Below are 14931 nucleotides of genomic sequence, written 5' to 3'. Positions count from 1 at the left end.
TGTGATTCATGTCGCTGTCCAGGAGGGATGAGGAAGACCCATTATGGGAGGCACATGGCCAGGAGCCCTGGTTATTATTTACATCTGGCATCCATCACACAGATGATTATTGATTCAGTATCTGCAGTGACAAACCGTAATAAAATAATGCATTTTCTATAGTGCTTTGTCCCTTTAAATGTTTCACGTCTTTTTGCCACAACAGCCCTGAGAGGTAGAAAGAGCCAGGAGGACAGGGCGGATCCTCATGTCTATTGACAAACCACTCACACTAGTCTCGTCCTCCTGACAGGCTTATGGAGTAGGTACCACCTTGTTTTTAAAAAGGAAGAATTGAGGGATATGCCTTTTTCCCCTCCTTAACATCTTAAAACCCCCTTCCATATTTAAACAGAGATAGGCAATGGCTTCTTTACAAACATCTGGAATTCCTGGCCTTGGCATAACTCCAGACGTTTGAAGCATTCAGTTAGTTTTCCTCATACTTGGAAATGCTCTCATGTATCCAGAAAGTACACGCTATTTGAAAACATTTTGAAATATCCCCGAGTAGTCACAGTGTGGAAGCCGGACAGGCGTCCTCTACAGAGTTCTTCCTTTTTCTCCTCTTTCAGTTGTGGTGTTGCTCAAGTCTGCCTTCCCTCTCTTGTTAACCACAATCTCAAATCTAAGATAAGAAACTCCTGAGGGTTAAACTCAAAGACATCAACACCTTCCCAAGAAGACTTCCCAGGCAGGCAAGCCTTTGGACCCAACCCCTCTCTGAAGATGAATGGAAATGAGGTGTAGTGTTGCCATGGCTTGAAAGGTTACACAAGATGCTGTGTTAGGATAACAGGAAATGCAAGTTTACTTTGGATTTGTAGAGTGACATTTTGAAGGCCTATTTTCCAACTTCTCCTTGAAATTTTATTTCTTGGGAAACCACTTCATCTTCTTTCTCCCTCTTCCCTTCCTTTCCTAATATATACTTGCACAGGCTCTCCACCTCATTCATATTCAGAAAGAAAGAAAGGCTGTTGGGGTAGGGATTTTGCTTCAACCACAAACCTAACTGTGCTGGAAGCATTTGGAGAAGAGGGAGGCAGTGACGCAACCATATTGTGAGCTGCAAGCAACACTCCTAAACTCAAATATACAGTTATTAAAAATATTCTAAGAGGGAAATACTGGAATTTGAAAAAACACTTATCCTTCATTTCTTAATTCACCTGTTCATTTCCATTTAGTGAATGATATAAGCAAGAAAGTATGGAGGACAGAAAAGATAAATAAATTTTAAAATGTAACATATTCAAATCTTCATTTGCCTAACATCCTTATGAATGTAACAGTTTCTGTTGACTTGTTTCTGTAAAATAAAATAAATGGATTTTTGCTTCTCCCATTCTTCTTCCTCCCCTCTACATCCCAAGTTTTAAAATGTTATCTACTTTCATTTTTATAGTATATATTTCCTCTTCCAAGATTTTTTTCCTAAATGCTGCCTTGCATTTTGTAGTAAAAAAGAATATAAGTATCATTATTAATCAGAAAAAGACTAATTGAAGGCCCAGTAGTGAAACTTAAGGCCAGTGTGGCTCCAGCCAGTTCAAACATGATACAGGCCTCAGAGTCTTCAACAAATAATACAATAGCAGATTATATGCAGCAAAACTGTTAAACATAAAAGAACAAATTGAAAAATTATATTTATAGTGGAAGATATTAACATGACTTTCTGAGTCTTTAAATGAATAATAAAAAAATTAAAGATATAGAGCAGATATATACTATATACCTTTTTAAATGGCTATGAACATCCTGAAACACTTATTATACTGAGACACAAATAAAACACCAACATATTAATGCCAAAAAGTAGAAATCATTTCAATATGTTCTTAGATGATAAATATAATGAGAAAATAAAAAGCAAAGGTTAATACCTACTTCTCTCCCGTTTTCATTGCCTTTGCTTAAAAATAAAATCAATGAATCAACCACTTAGAAATCTAAAACAGGGGCCAGCCCATAGCACAGCAGTTAAATGTACACATTCAGATTCGCAGCCCGGGATTTGCCAGTTCGGATCCTGGGTGTGGACGTGGCACCACTGGATAAGCTATGCTGTGGTAGGCGTCCCTCGTATAAAGCAGAGGAAGATGGGCATGGATGTTAGCTCAGGGCCAGTCTTCCTCAGCAAAAAGAGGAGGATTGGCAGTAGTTAGCTTAGGGCTAAACTTCCTCAAAAAAAACCATAAATCTAAAACAATTTCTGGACTTGTGGTCAATATAATAGATTCAGAAATTCTGGATAGAATATGATTTTAAGAATAGTAACATGTGGCCTTGCTGAAAGAAATGTGGAGGAAACCCTTGGGTACAGGAAACAAAAAGGTGAATATAACATTTAAGCAGGAAGTGAAGCTGTTGGGGCTCCAGGCCTGGGGGTCTGCACATGGTGCTCCTGATGCCGATGCAGGTACAGGACACCAGCCTGTGCAAGGCAGCAGGCAAGAGCAGAGCCGCATGCAGAAATCAGGCTTCATAATGCTGCACCACACATTAAATGGAGACTGGAAAAGCTGCTCAGTGTGACTCAAGGGGGCAGGCAGGGGAATAAAGGTAAGATGGTATACCACCCACATGATACAGAAGTTCCAAGTCAGGAAACTAACCCCAAAATGTGTCCATGACCATCCTTATCCCTGTGGCCTGGCAGAGGCAATGTATGTCGAGCCCAACCTACAGCATCTTCAGAGGGGCTCAGAGCACCGAGTCACAAACCATAAGAAGATAGATGGAAGAAAGGAGAACAAGCAAGAAGAGAGGACCAGAGAGCAATTTGAAAGAGAATGTAAAATAAACACATTTAAAGTGTGTAAAGAGATCAAACAGACCAAAGGGAAGAACATTCAACAAAGGCAGATTTGCAGAAGAACCTAGTGTAAATTCTAGAACTGAAAAAGTTTATTCAGTGAATACAGCTTAATGGATGGATTAAGCAGTGTGGTTAGATACATATGAAGATGAAATACATGAACTGGAAGAGAGATACAAGGAAATCCCACCCCCTAACAAAGCACCAGACCCAGACTTTTTTTCACCCAAGTTTTATCAGACTTTAAGGGATCGATGACCCATATCTGATACACACTGTTCCAGAGAAAAGAAATAGAGAAAAAGCATTTTAATTCTTTTAATTTTAATTCTTTTTATGATAATTATACAATCTTGATGTTTTTAAAAAAGTGGACAAGAGCAATAGAAGAGAATATTTGAGGTCAAGCTCATTGATGGCAAACATCTAAATAAAATATTGGCAAGCAAAATCCAGCAATGTATTTTAAAAGGATCAGGACCAATTTTGAAGAATATGAGAATATGGGGGGATTTGCCTCTCACATAGCAATGCTTTTTGATGCCAAGAAGGTATTAAAATCCATTATCCATTCCAAATTTTAAAAATACATACTTTTTCGGGGGCTGGCCCTGTAGCCTAGTGGTTAAATTCAGCGTGTTCTGCTTTGGCCTAGGTTCAGTTCCTGGTCATGGACCTACACCACTTCTCAGCCATGCTGTGGCGGTGACCCACATACAAAAAACAGAGGAAGATTGGCACAGATGTTAGCTCAGGGTGAATCTTAGCCAAAAAAAAAATATATATATGTAAATATTATAAATGTATAAAAAAATAAACATATATTTATATAATATATATTAATATAGTAAATATATAATAAATTTATTATATATAAATATATATATACTTTTAGAAAACTAAGAATAGGGTAAGACTTCTGTAACATAATAAAAAATATATCTAGATATTTGAATTCAAAACTCAACATCATTTAATGGTAATATCACTATGTAGAGGTATTCACTTTACAGTTAGGAAGAAAAAAAGCAGGACAACCCCTTTCACCATTATTATTTAACATTGATCTGAAAGTTCTAGCAGCACCATGCAACAGAACTTTCTGTGATGATGGAAATATTGTAAGATGGCAGCCACTATGGTAGGTAGCCACATTTGGCTGTTCCAGACGTGAAATGTGGCTAGTGCTATTGAGGAACTGAATTTTTAATTTCATTTGATTTTAATTAACTTAAATGTCAATAGCCACATGTGGCTAGAGACTACTGTATTAGACAATGCCATAGGTATTACGACAGTACAAGAAACTAATGAGAGATATAAATACAAGAAAGGGGGCTGAACATCATTACTTTAAAATGCTGGTTATATCTTCCTGGAAAACTCAAGAGAATCAACAAACTACCAGACTAATAAGAAGGTTATTTAAACTGGATGCTTTCAAAATAAATACAGCCTTGTAACAATCCATAGCTTTTCCAGAATTCAGCAACGATCAATTAGAAAACATCATAGGAAAAATAGAGCAATAACATATAAAATCTAGTAAGAACTTATTTAACCAAACTTGTAAAGACAAACCAGAAGGAAGTCACAAAACATTGTGAGGGATATGAAGAAAGTATAAATAAATGGAGAGGCAGTACAGACTTGTGGCTTAGCACAGGCACTGGAACGAAACTACCCAAGAAAAGAATCCTGGCTCTGTTTTAAAGCTGTGACCATGGCAAGTTATTTGACATCTCCATGCCTCAATTTCTCTACCTGTAAAATGAGTACGGCAATAATAGCACCTCTGTCGTGGATTGTTAGGAGGTTTAAATGTGGGAGATGGGGCTCAGAACGGGGCCTGGCACACAGTAAGCAGTCGATCAATGTTGGCTGCTGGTATTAGGTTATTATTATAATCACTGTTATTAAATGAAGCAGCAACTGAGTATCATAAAGACATCAGTTGTCTTCAAATTAATATTTACTTTTAATACAATCCCAGTGAAAATTCCAAGGGGACGTTTTTTTTTAATTGAGGTTGTGATAGTTTACAACCTTGTGAAATTTCGGTTGTACATTATTATTTGTCAGTCATATTATAGGTGCACCACTTCACCCTTTGTGCCCACCCTCTACCCTCCTTTCCCCTGCTAACCACTAATCTGTTCTCTTTGTCCATGTGTTTATCTTCCACATATAAGTGGAGTCATCCAGAGTTTGTCCTTCCGGCTTATTTCACTTAACATAATACCCTCAAGTTGCATCCCGCCATGTTGTTGTGAATGGGACAATTTTATCCTTTTTTATGGCTGAGTAGTATTCCACTGTGTGTGTGTGTGTGTGTGTGTGTGTGTGTGTGTGTGTGTGTGTGTATACACCATGTCTTCTTTATCCAGTCATCAGCCAACGGGCAACTTAGGTTGCTTCCACGTCTTGGCTATTGTGAATAATGCTACAATGAACATAGGGGTGCATGGGTCTCTTTGAATTGCTGATTTCAAGTTCTTTGGATAGATACCCAGTAGTGGGATGGCTGGATCATATGGCATTCCTATTTTTCATTTTTTGAAAAATCTCCATAGTGTTTTCCATAGTGGCTGCACCAGTTTGCATTCCCACCAACAGTGTATGAGGGTTCCTTTTTCTCCACAACCTCTCCAATATTTGTTATTTTTTTGTCTTGGGTATTTTAGCCATTCTAACGGGTGTAAGGTGATATCTTAGTGTAGTTTTGATTTGCATTTCCCTGACGATCAGTGATGATGAGCATCTTTTCATGTGCCTATTGGCCATCCGTATATCTTCTTTGGAGAAATGTCTGTTCATGTCTCCTGCCCATTTTTTGATTGGGTTGTTTGATATTTTGTTGTTGACCAGGGGGACTTTTTAAGTTAAGAAAATACTTCTGAAGTTTATATGGAAGAATAAACATTTAAGAATAGCCAAGAAAAATGTGGAAACTTGCCCTAGTTGCTTTCAAAATGTATAAAAAAGCTGCAGTAATTGAAACAATGTATGGCTGATGCCACAAAAGAAAAACTGAGCATTGGAATAGGAAAAACAAGGTCCATAAACAGAGCCAAACACTATGTGGATTTAATATAAAATAAAGTTACCCTTCTAATCAGCGGGGAAAGAGCAGATTATTCAAAAAATGGTGTTGAGACAACTGGCTAACCAATTGGAAAAACAATTAAGTTCAATTTTTATCTCACACCTTACAGCTAAACAAATTCCAGATGAGAAATTTAAATGTGGACATGAAACTATAAAGATTCTAGAAGGAAACAAAAATAATTATTTATGTAATTTTCCAGTGGGGAAAGACCTCGTAAGCCTAACACTGAAGAGAAATACCATGAAGGAAAAATTTGATGGTTTGATTACATATTTTTTAATTCTTCTGTTGCCCACTCCCAAAATCTTAAGGGAAACATAAAACTGGCAGAATTATTTATAAGACATATAATGAAGGGCCAGTAACCTTAATATATAGACAGTTCTTAAATTCAGTATAAAAGGTGAGCACGTCAATGGGTAAGATGTGAAAAGGAAATTTGCAAGAAAAATAATGGTCCATAAGCATATGGAAAATGCTCACTGTAACTAAGGAAATGCAAATTGAAATAATCTAAAATACTGGCAAAGATTAACAAAAATACAATGCCCAGTGTTGGCAAAGATATAGAGGAACAAGTGTTTTCATTTATCATTGGTGAGAGACCATTAAATCTTTTGGAAGGCAGTCCTTAAAATGAATCAACTGCTTTTATACATTTTTGACTCAGAATTTCAATCTCAACTTCATCAAAAGGAAATGATTGGGAATGTTCTCAAAGACCTGGCTACAAGATGTTCGTCATAATATTGCTTATGATAGCAAAAGGAAAAAGAGAGAGAGAGAAAGAAAGAAAGAAAAAACAGATCAAAACCTCTAAATGGTAGCAACATAAATGTTTGACAGTAGATAATTTGTTATATAAATTATACCTCACCCCTAAACAATTAAATAATGTTATGGGAAAGAAAAATAATTACTGATGTGGGAAAATGTTAATGATATAGCTTCATATGTTAAAAATAAGTTACAAAACAGGACCTCAATGCTATTTCTGTTTTATATACATTTATATGCGAAGGGTGAAAGAGAGATTTGAAAGACACACATCAAAATGTTAACAGTAGTTACCTCTGAATGAGATCACTATTAATTTTTACTTTCTTCTTTCTGTCTATATGTATTTTCTAACAGTGTTAACAGTTATTTAAAATTTAATTTTAAAATTCTTGTTAACTGTTTAGGCCTTGCACACATCTTAAGTTCAGCATTTGCTTGGTTCTCTAATCACCAGGCTGAACTTGCTCCTGGCCAAGAAAATATCTTGGATACCTTCACCCAAGTTTTATTTATTCTGGCTGCACTTTTTCCTACTTCAGTATTCGGTGTATCGTGCCAAGAAAAGATCGACTTTCAATTGGAAATCCATTTGTGGAGAGATTAGAATGCTAAAAAGGAGACATTGGGGTATGAGCTGAGAAATGACCCGTTTCAATGAACGGTAAATTAAAAATGGACGTTTTTACTAATGCACTAATGGGAAATATGCTAGACTATCCTGGTGTTGCGTGGAGACATATGAGGTATGACTATAAACAAAAGAAACTGATTTTTAACAAACTCACTAAAATTTAATTTATAGGCCCTGGGAGAAATCAGTTTCCTGGTTTTAGAGGCACACTTCTTTTCTGATGCAAAATTTTACTTCCCAGCTTGATCTCCAATCGTATTCACCAGACGTGGCTCTAGTTTACTTTTTGTTCACTCTCAAAGGATAGAACTTTGCCCCCTTTGAAGATATTTTTTCAAATTGAACGTGAGTCATGAAGGCAGCTCTAAGAGTTCCAAAGAGGGGCTCAGTTTCCCAAGGGGACGAGAGACAATACTCACTCGCATGTAGAAGTTCCCAGTGTGTTTGTTTTTTTAAAAATCTGTCCAATTATCCAGAAACTGTACTTCATCTTAGAAAACATCTGGGCCCCAGGGCTGCTGTGGGCACCCTATGGAGATCACTGAAGTGCACCTAGGCTGGCAGATGGGGAGGGAGGGCAGAGGGTAGGAGAACCTAAACTTCCACACAAAAGCCTATTGCTCCCTTTCTCACTGGTTGTGTTGCATCTGTTGGTCAAAGGCACTTAGTGCAATTGAGAATGCATCCCTGGGGGTTTGAAGTCATATGAAGATGGTGGAATCTCACTTTGTGCAACTCAGAAAGAAATGAGATAGAGGAGCATCTTGTCTCATGGTTCTCAATCGGGCTGCACATCAGCATCATCAATCATAGTAGCTACTGATTGCTGAGCACCTACCCTGTGCTCTCCCTAACCCATCTCATTTCATGCTGGCAGCAACCCTGTGAGGGAGGAGTTATTTGTTTCCCCATTTTGCTGACAAGGGAACTGAAACTCAGAAAGACAAAGTGCCCAAGGTTACTCAGATGTCCAGAGGTAGAAGTGATTTGGACCCAAGCGATCTACTCCAGAAGCTCTTGACCACTTCTCTACATTGCTTCCAAAACATGGATCCTCCCAGATCCCTAGATCCTCTGACCCCGAATGCCCATGTCACTCATGTGTGCCTGATTCAGAGGTGCTCATTCCCACTGCTCCCTCTCATTTTGCAGACAGGAAACCTCAGCTCAGAGAGGTTTAGCTAGCTACTTGCCCAAGGTCACAGAGCATATTAGAGAGTTGAGACTTGAACCCAGGTTCAAGAAAAAGGCCAGACCAGAGAATGAAGAGCCCCAGGTTTAGAATGTCAGTGGAGGGGGCTGACTGTGTGATCACAGGTAAGGCACTTCTTCTGATTCCCCAAGTGGCCCCTCTTTCTTAAACTTCAGGAGCTTTCGTGTATCTGGAGGTGTCCCCTTTTTGCTCCCGCTTTCAGACGGAGCTCAGGTTTTGCCCAATCGTTTCTGAAGTGCCTCCTGCCGAGATTGCATCAGTGCATGTTCCCATCTTTCAGGCCCAGACAAAAATATAGATATGTGGAAATTCACTGCAGTTTTGCTTGGTCAGACAAAAGCCCTAGTAATCTGCAATGGAGTGGGGAGAAAAGGGGAGCTGCCACCAGAGGTAAGTAGGTAGTGAAGATTTTCATTTTGGGGCAGAAGAGCTTCTTCGGGGGCAAGTTTACACAGTCGCTGCAGCAGGGCCTGGTAGACGGTCACCCTTGAGGTTGCCCTTGCTCTACCAAGGGTACAATTGCCTCCAAGTGAAAATTCATAAGCTGCATGTGGACTCTGGCATGCAGTGTGCTTCTTTGAGGTGTGGTTGGGGGAGAGATTTGCAGGTAAATTCCCTGAAACTGCCAGTACCCCAGCCCTGCTATCCTGATAGGAGAAGTTGGACCCCCTCTGCTTCTGCACCAGATGGCTGGATTTCCATGGACGATGGCCTTCCTCATGTAATACTGCTCCTTTGTCATTTCAAGAAGTGGACATAATGGAAGAGAAAGTGATTATACAGAGATGGGCCAGACTTGTGGGAACCCCAAGCAGGCTAATAATCTATGCCCTCTTCCAACTAACATTCTTTAAATATTTGCTCAACATGCATTTAGAGGAAAAGTTGGGTGCTGCTGAGGGAAAGGAAGAAAAAGAGTGCAACCTGTGGATCTCTCCTCTGTGCAGTTCAGCTCTGGCCCCTAATATGCATACCACAGCAGCTTAGTGGCATCCACTGATACTCAAGTGTGTGCCAGTGGTCTCCTTCCCACCCCTTCTTGGGTTTCTGTGTAGGTTTGTGTACTTTAAGAGCAGCAGTGTTTGTCATAATTCACGGCCCTGATTGTGTGGAAGGCTTTAGCCATTTTGGTGGACTTGCCCCTCAATCCAATTCCAAAGGTAAAAGCCTTCCAAATGTAATTGTGCACAGCTGCAAGAGTTTATGTGTCAAGAGGCACATACCTTGTGCATGAATCCTGAATTGTCTTCAACCAAGTAAAAACAAAGCTTTAAAAAATATATTTATTCTTAGCAAATTACAGCTGTCTTGAGTGCACCACTTATTCTGACCTCAGGCTTACAAAATTTTTAAAGGTTGCTTTGCTTAGAAGATAATTTGTAAGTTTTAGAAATGCCAACAGTCAAGAATTTTTTGGTGTAGATTTATTGAGAGGAGAAAATATTTTGCAAGAGCCCTGAGCCCCATTACCTTCATTTAATTTTCTTGCAATACCTAAAACAACCCCTATTAACTTCAGATAGAGATGAATGTGAAATATCACAGCATTATGTGTAGTAGGATTCTAGTTTCATAAAAAATAATGTGCATAGAAAAAAATTCTGAAATAGTGTATCCCAAAGCCTTAACAATGTTTATCACTGGAAGTTAGGATTACCAAGGATTTCCATTTCTTCTTTATGGACTTCTCTGTATTTCTCAGACTTCTCACATTAAACATCTATCTCTTTTATAATTAATAAAAATAACAGTAAATATGAGCAGAAAATAATTTACATCCTGAGAAGTCAGACTAGTCAGATTGCTGAGGACCAGTTCTAAAAGCTGATGTGCCCAGAGCCATGGGGGCCACAACCCTGGGCAGGACTGGGGAATATGTAAGCCCCAAAAAGACACTTCAGAGACCAGCGGGGCTACTGGATCCCATCCCTGCATTTCTCTGGGAATGGGCTTATGGTCCCTCACTTTTTACTTCTTCTCCTCTGGGGCCATGATATAATCTTGATCCTCACACGGTGACCAAGATTGCTGTCAACTCTGAGTCCTATATCGCTATTTATAGGTAAGATGTTCTGACTCTACAGCCTTCCTACCCACATCAGCTCAGAACCTTGGCAGCAATCTAAGTCCCACTTCTAAAGTGCCCCATTTCGGTAATAAAGCTCCACCAAGCTCCACCCCACCTGGAGTGGCTCAGGTGCCACCTACCACTAGGAAAACCTGGACCCATCGCAGCCTGCATGGAGGAGTTTACCAAGAAACACTCTCTTCCTTAGTCCAGCCAGGTGTCTTCCAGTGATCCTTGAGCTGTTACGCCGTCTCCCTCCTCTACCCATCATCTTATAACACCTAGACGTGTAATGTCTCAGACATGGCCAGTTGTCCCCTAAGGGACAAAATCGCCCTTATTTGAGAATTACTGCACTATATACACATCCAAAGATCCTATTTGGATAGATGACTTTCTTCTTATCACACCTACACCATATCGTCCTGACACAACCCAGGAGATAAATTCCAAGACCTACTCAGTTTGCACACACATTCATATCTTGTGTTTTACAGGTACCTCAGACAATAAGCCCAGCAGTGCCCGACTTCAGTAATAACAGTTGACATATGTTGACTGCTTATTAAGTGTTGAGCATTTAATCGTATCATCTCATTAAAATTTACAGCAACCTATGAAATGAGTATTATTCCCATCTTCTAGGTGAGAACACTGGGTTATGGATAGGTTTACATAGCCAGTGGGTGGCAGAGCTTTCATGGGACTCCAGAGCCCAGGCTCTTAATGTGCTCATTGTTCTCCATCCTACTGCAACCTGCCCCTGAGAACAGGGAGGGAAACCAAAAGACATACCCTGGATACCTGTAACATACAGGAACTGGTGAAATAGGTATGTATAAGCCCGGGGAACTTATCTGGAGCCTGTAGACCAAGTCTATGACCTAATCTCATAGTAACTAGCCAGTGAGGGCTTCCAAGGAAACCTTGCAACAACTCCAGGTCAGGGAGGGTGTGGGTTAGATGTGTATCACGTCTGAGGAAAAGGATGGTGGCCAGCTTCGTTCTGCCATGCTAAGAGCATCCCTCTGGCTTCAGCTGGGCATGAGAGGACATTACAGTGGACATGCTATGTTCTGGGGATTATTCCCAGCTTGGCCCCACCCACCTGTGCTTCACTACCATCTCTTCCCATTCTGTTTTGACCCTTGTTTCTCATTTCTGTGACCTCAGAACCACTGTTCAGCCTTTCCAAGTAGAAGCCACTCTCTCCACTTTCAAAATCTCTGCTTTGTGTCCTGACGTAGAATTTAATGTCTTCTATCAAAAGAACCTATAGGCTCGTTATCTCACCCATCTCTGAAAACCTTCTAGCCCAGGACCTGACCACGTAGTACATGCCTGATAATGTTAGTTTCTTTCTGCTCTAAGCAATGGATCCCATTTAGCTCTGCAGTAAGACTCCCACGCTTGTGAATTATTTTTGCAGGGGCCCCAGTAGGGCAATCAACTATCTCCTTTCTGGCTAGTGTTCCAGAAAACTCAACCCAGAAGCTTTGCATTTCACCAACTTGGAGTCCTGCTGAATAGTATTTTATTTCAGGTTTTTGCACAATATTTTAAAAGTCTAACTTCTTAAAAAGCTAGTTACTTTTGAATTCAATGAGAAGGTAGAAACGTCCAGCCTAACTCTAGCCTGTCTGTTCTCCCCTCATTCGGAGACACATTCCCAAACCAGCTGATAATTTGGTGCTGAACAGTTATACTTGGCTCAGGGATGCCATGAAAATGCTCCCCAGACCCAGGGGAGATTGCGAGAAAGAGCAGAGTGAGCTCATTTAGTCCCTAAGCTCCATTATTTTGTCACAGTAGGAATGTAAACTCTGCTTTGGAGCTTACATCAGCTTTTGGAGGATTTCAACAAGCTCCCCCAGATAAGACCAAGGGTTATTTTTCTTTTCCTTTTGGCCAGAAATAAATATTTATATCAAGAAAAGATTGCCAAGACTTGGAATGTATTTGAATTATTTAATCAGCCCTATAAAAGAATTCACTGTGATTAGTGTTTAAATTGGCTAATGAATTTTAATCCTGGTTTTGTCCCAAATCCAGTAGACAGTCACCAACTGCAAGGAAGAATTCTGGAAACTTTTTTACCAGTCTGAAAAGAATTACATTGATCCAAGGTCAAAACCTGGGAATGTACACATTTGAGTGTATGGTTCTGGAACATGGGTTCATTACAGTAGATCACGGTCTCTCAGAAGACACTTGAACCTTATCACAGAGCTTTTCAACCCTGGTCCCCTCCCATGGAAGACGTGCCTCCTGCTGTTATCCAGCCTCACCTGTGGAAAATCTTGACCATTTGCCTCCAAAGTGGTCAGGTATAAAGAGACTTAGCTCCTGGTGTACTTCACGCTACATCACAAAGCTAGCTGTGAGATTATGACAATATAAAATGGCTAACCAGTTCAAATTACACCTGTAAAACAACTAGCTGGGTTGACTTTGGGCAAGTCCTTTCTACAAAACCTGGTTTTGAATTCCAGCTCTGACATTTACTAGTGGTACCACATTAAGTCAATTAACTAACCTCTCTGAACCTCAGTTTCCAAAATTGTAAATAATAAATCATAATAATAATGTCAAGTGAGACTATGGGTATATAATATTAGACAAAATCAGTATAGATATAGATATGGTGTGTATGGATACAGATGTGTGTGTGTGTATGCGAATATGTGCATGTGTGCGTGTATATGTGTATATGTTCACATACACACATTCACTAAAGCTTTTCATTTTCCTAGGAATCCCTAATACCTAGGAAGCTGTTAGTTTGTTAGATCGATGTAATTAAGCAATCATTTTAAAAATTTTAATCTTCAGTTTCTCTAATTTGAAACCACACATTCACATGATCTGTTTTAAAGACATGAATGCCCATATAATAATGTGGAATAACATTTACCGAATGTTTATTAAGTGCCAAGTAACCTGGTTTTTTCACTTTCATGTGCTCTTCCTTACTCCCCACACAACCAGTGCAATGATGTCATCATTACCATTTACAGATGAAGAACTTGTCCCTAGTCACACCCTAGAAGAAGACCTGGGGTTTGAACCTAGATCTGTTTGACTCTAAAGTCTACCCTGCCCCACTCTGTGCCCACTGTACTCATCTTCAGGGATTCCCAGCTCTCATGCCTGGGGTGTTTGGCAGTTTGGCCTAATGACATGCTCATTGATCCCCAAATCCTGATTTAAATCAAGCTTCTGTTTGATTATCAGACTCTTGTAGACAAAAGCTTTAGATTAACCTATGTCATGGGTGTGCACTGAATTCTGACATATCTTTGGTAAGAAGCAAGGAAATGTATATTTACAGATCATCTAAAAATTCCCTTGACTTCTGGTTTTAAACTCCTGCCCCTCCCTGATTTTCTCCCCAGTTGCAAATAAGCCAAGCAGCTGGTTCTAGCTCCTGGTCTGCATTTCGCCTGCCCACTCAGTGCTAAGGAGCAGTGAAATGGCTGCCCAGTGGACAGAGGAACGGGGCCTCAGTCATCCTCGGAGTGGATTATGGCCCGATAAACATCGCAGCACCACTGGCTTTGGCAGAGATGGCCACAAGGTTGGCATGGCCCCTGAGCCAAACATGGCCCAGCCGAGGAGAAAGGCTTTGCTTCCCAAGTGGACGTTCCAGGAAGGAGTCAGATGATCTGAGTTATGGAAACCAAATGGCCCTCCTTTGTTTAGAGAGAGAGAGAAAAAAAAAGTCACTCGTTTTTGTGGTAAAGTGAAAACAGGCTCCAAACCAAACAATCCCTCTCACAGCAGAAAATGCCAGCTCCCCAAAGCGGGCCCACAGCCTCGGAGGCTGATAACTGAGGAAAGGCCGTGTCAAGCCTGTCCTACAGCCTCGGCAAAATCTCCCCAGGCCTCCCAGCAAGGTTTTCCTCTGCTTTGCTCCAGAAATATTTGGTCTCCTAGGCGGGAAAGGAAAATGCAAAGGGGGAGAAAGTGAGAAACGTCTCCTCGACCCAGGCCAATCTCGTCCTCTCAGCCCTGTCCAGGTGGGATGGAGGGAAGGGAGAAGAGCGGTTCAGAGAAAGCCCGGAAGTGAGGGCAGGCGCCAACACCGGCACGTGCTCATGCCGGTCATGCCCACAGAGGCCTTGCTGGTGTGTCACCGCAGTGCTCCAACTCAGATGCCCTCCTCAGCGTGACCCAGCTCTTCCCGCAGAATGCAGCCGGGAGTCACGAGGCCTCCTGTGGCCGCTCTGTGGCTGCCCTGTGGCTCTGTGGGCTGGCTCTGTGGGCA

General features: G+C 40.6%; 1 protein-coding gene across 2 annotated transcripts in view; it reads left to right on the top strand.

Annotated features, from left to right (window-relative positions):
- Positions 1 to 14931, top strand: part of ANTXR1 (ANTXR cell adhesion molecule 1) — a 219151-nt gene that overhangs the window by 85480 nt on the left and 118740 nt on the right. The window lies entirely within an intron of this gene.

Source organism: Equus przewalskii, chromosome 14 (assembly GCF_037783145.1).
Source record: "Equus przewalskii isolate Varuska chromosome 14, EquPr2, whole genome shotgun sequence".
Taxonomy (NCBI): Eukaryota; Metazoa; Chordata; class Mammalia; order Perissodactyla; family Equidae; genus Equus; species Equus przewalskii.
This window is presented reverse-complemented; position numbering and strand designations above follow the sequence as displayed.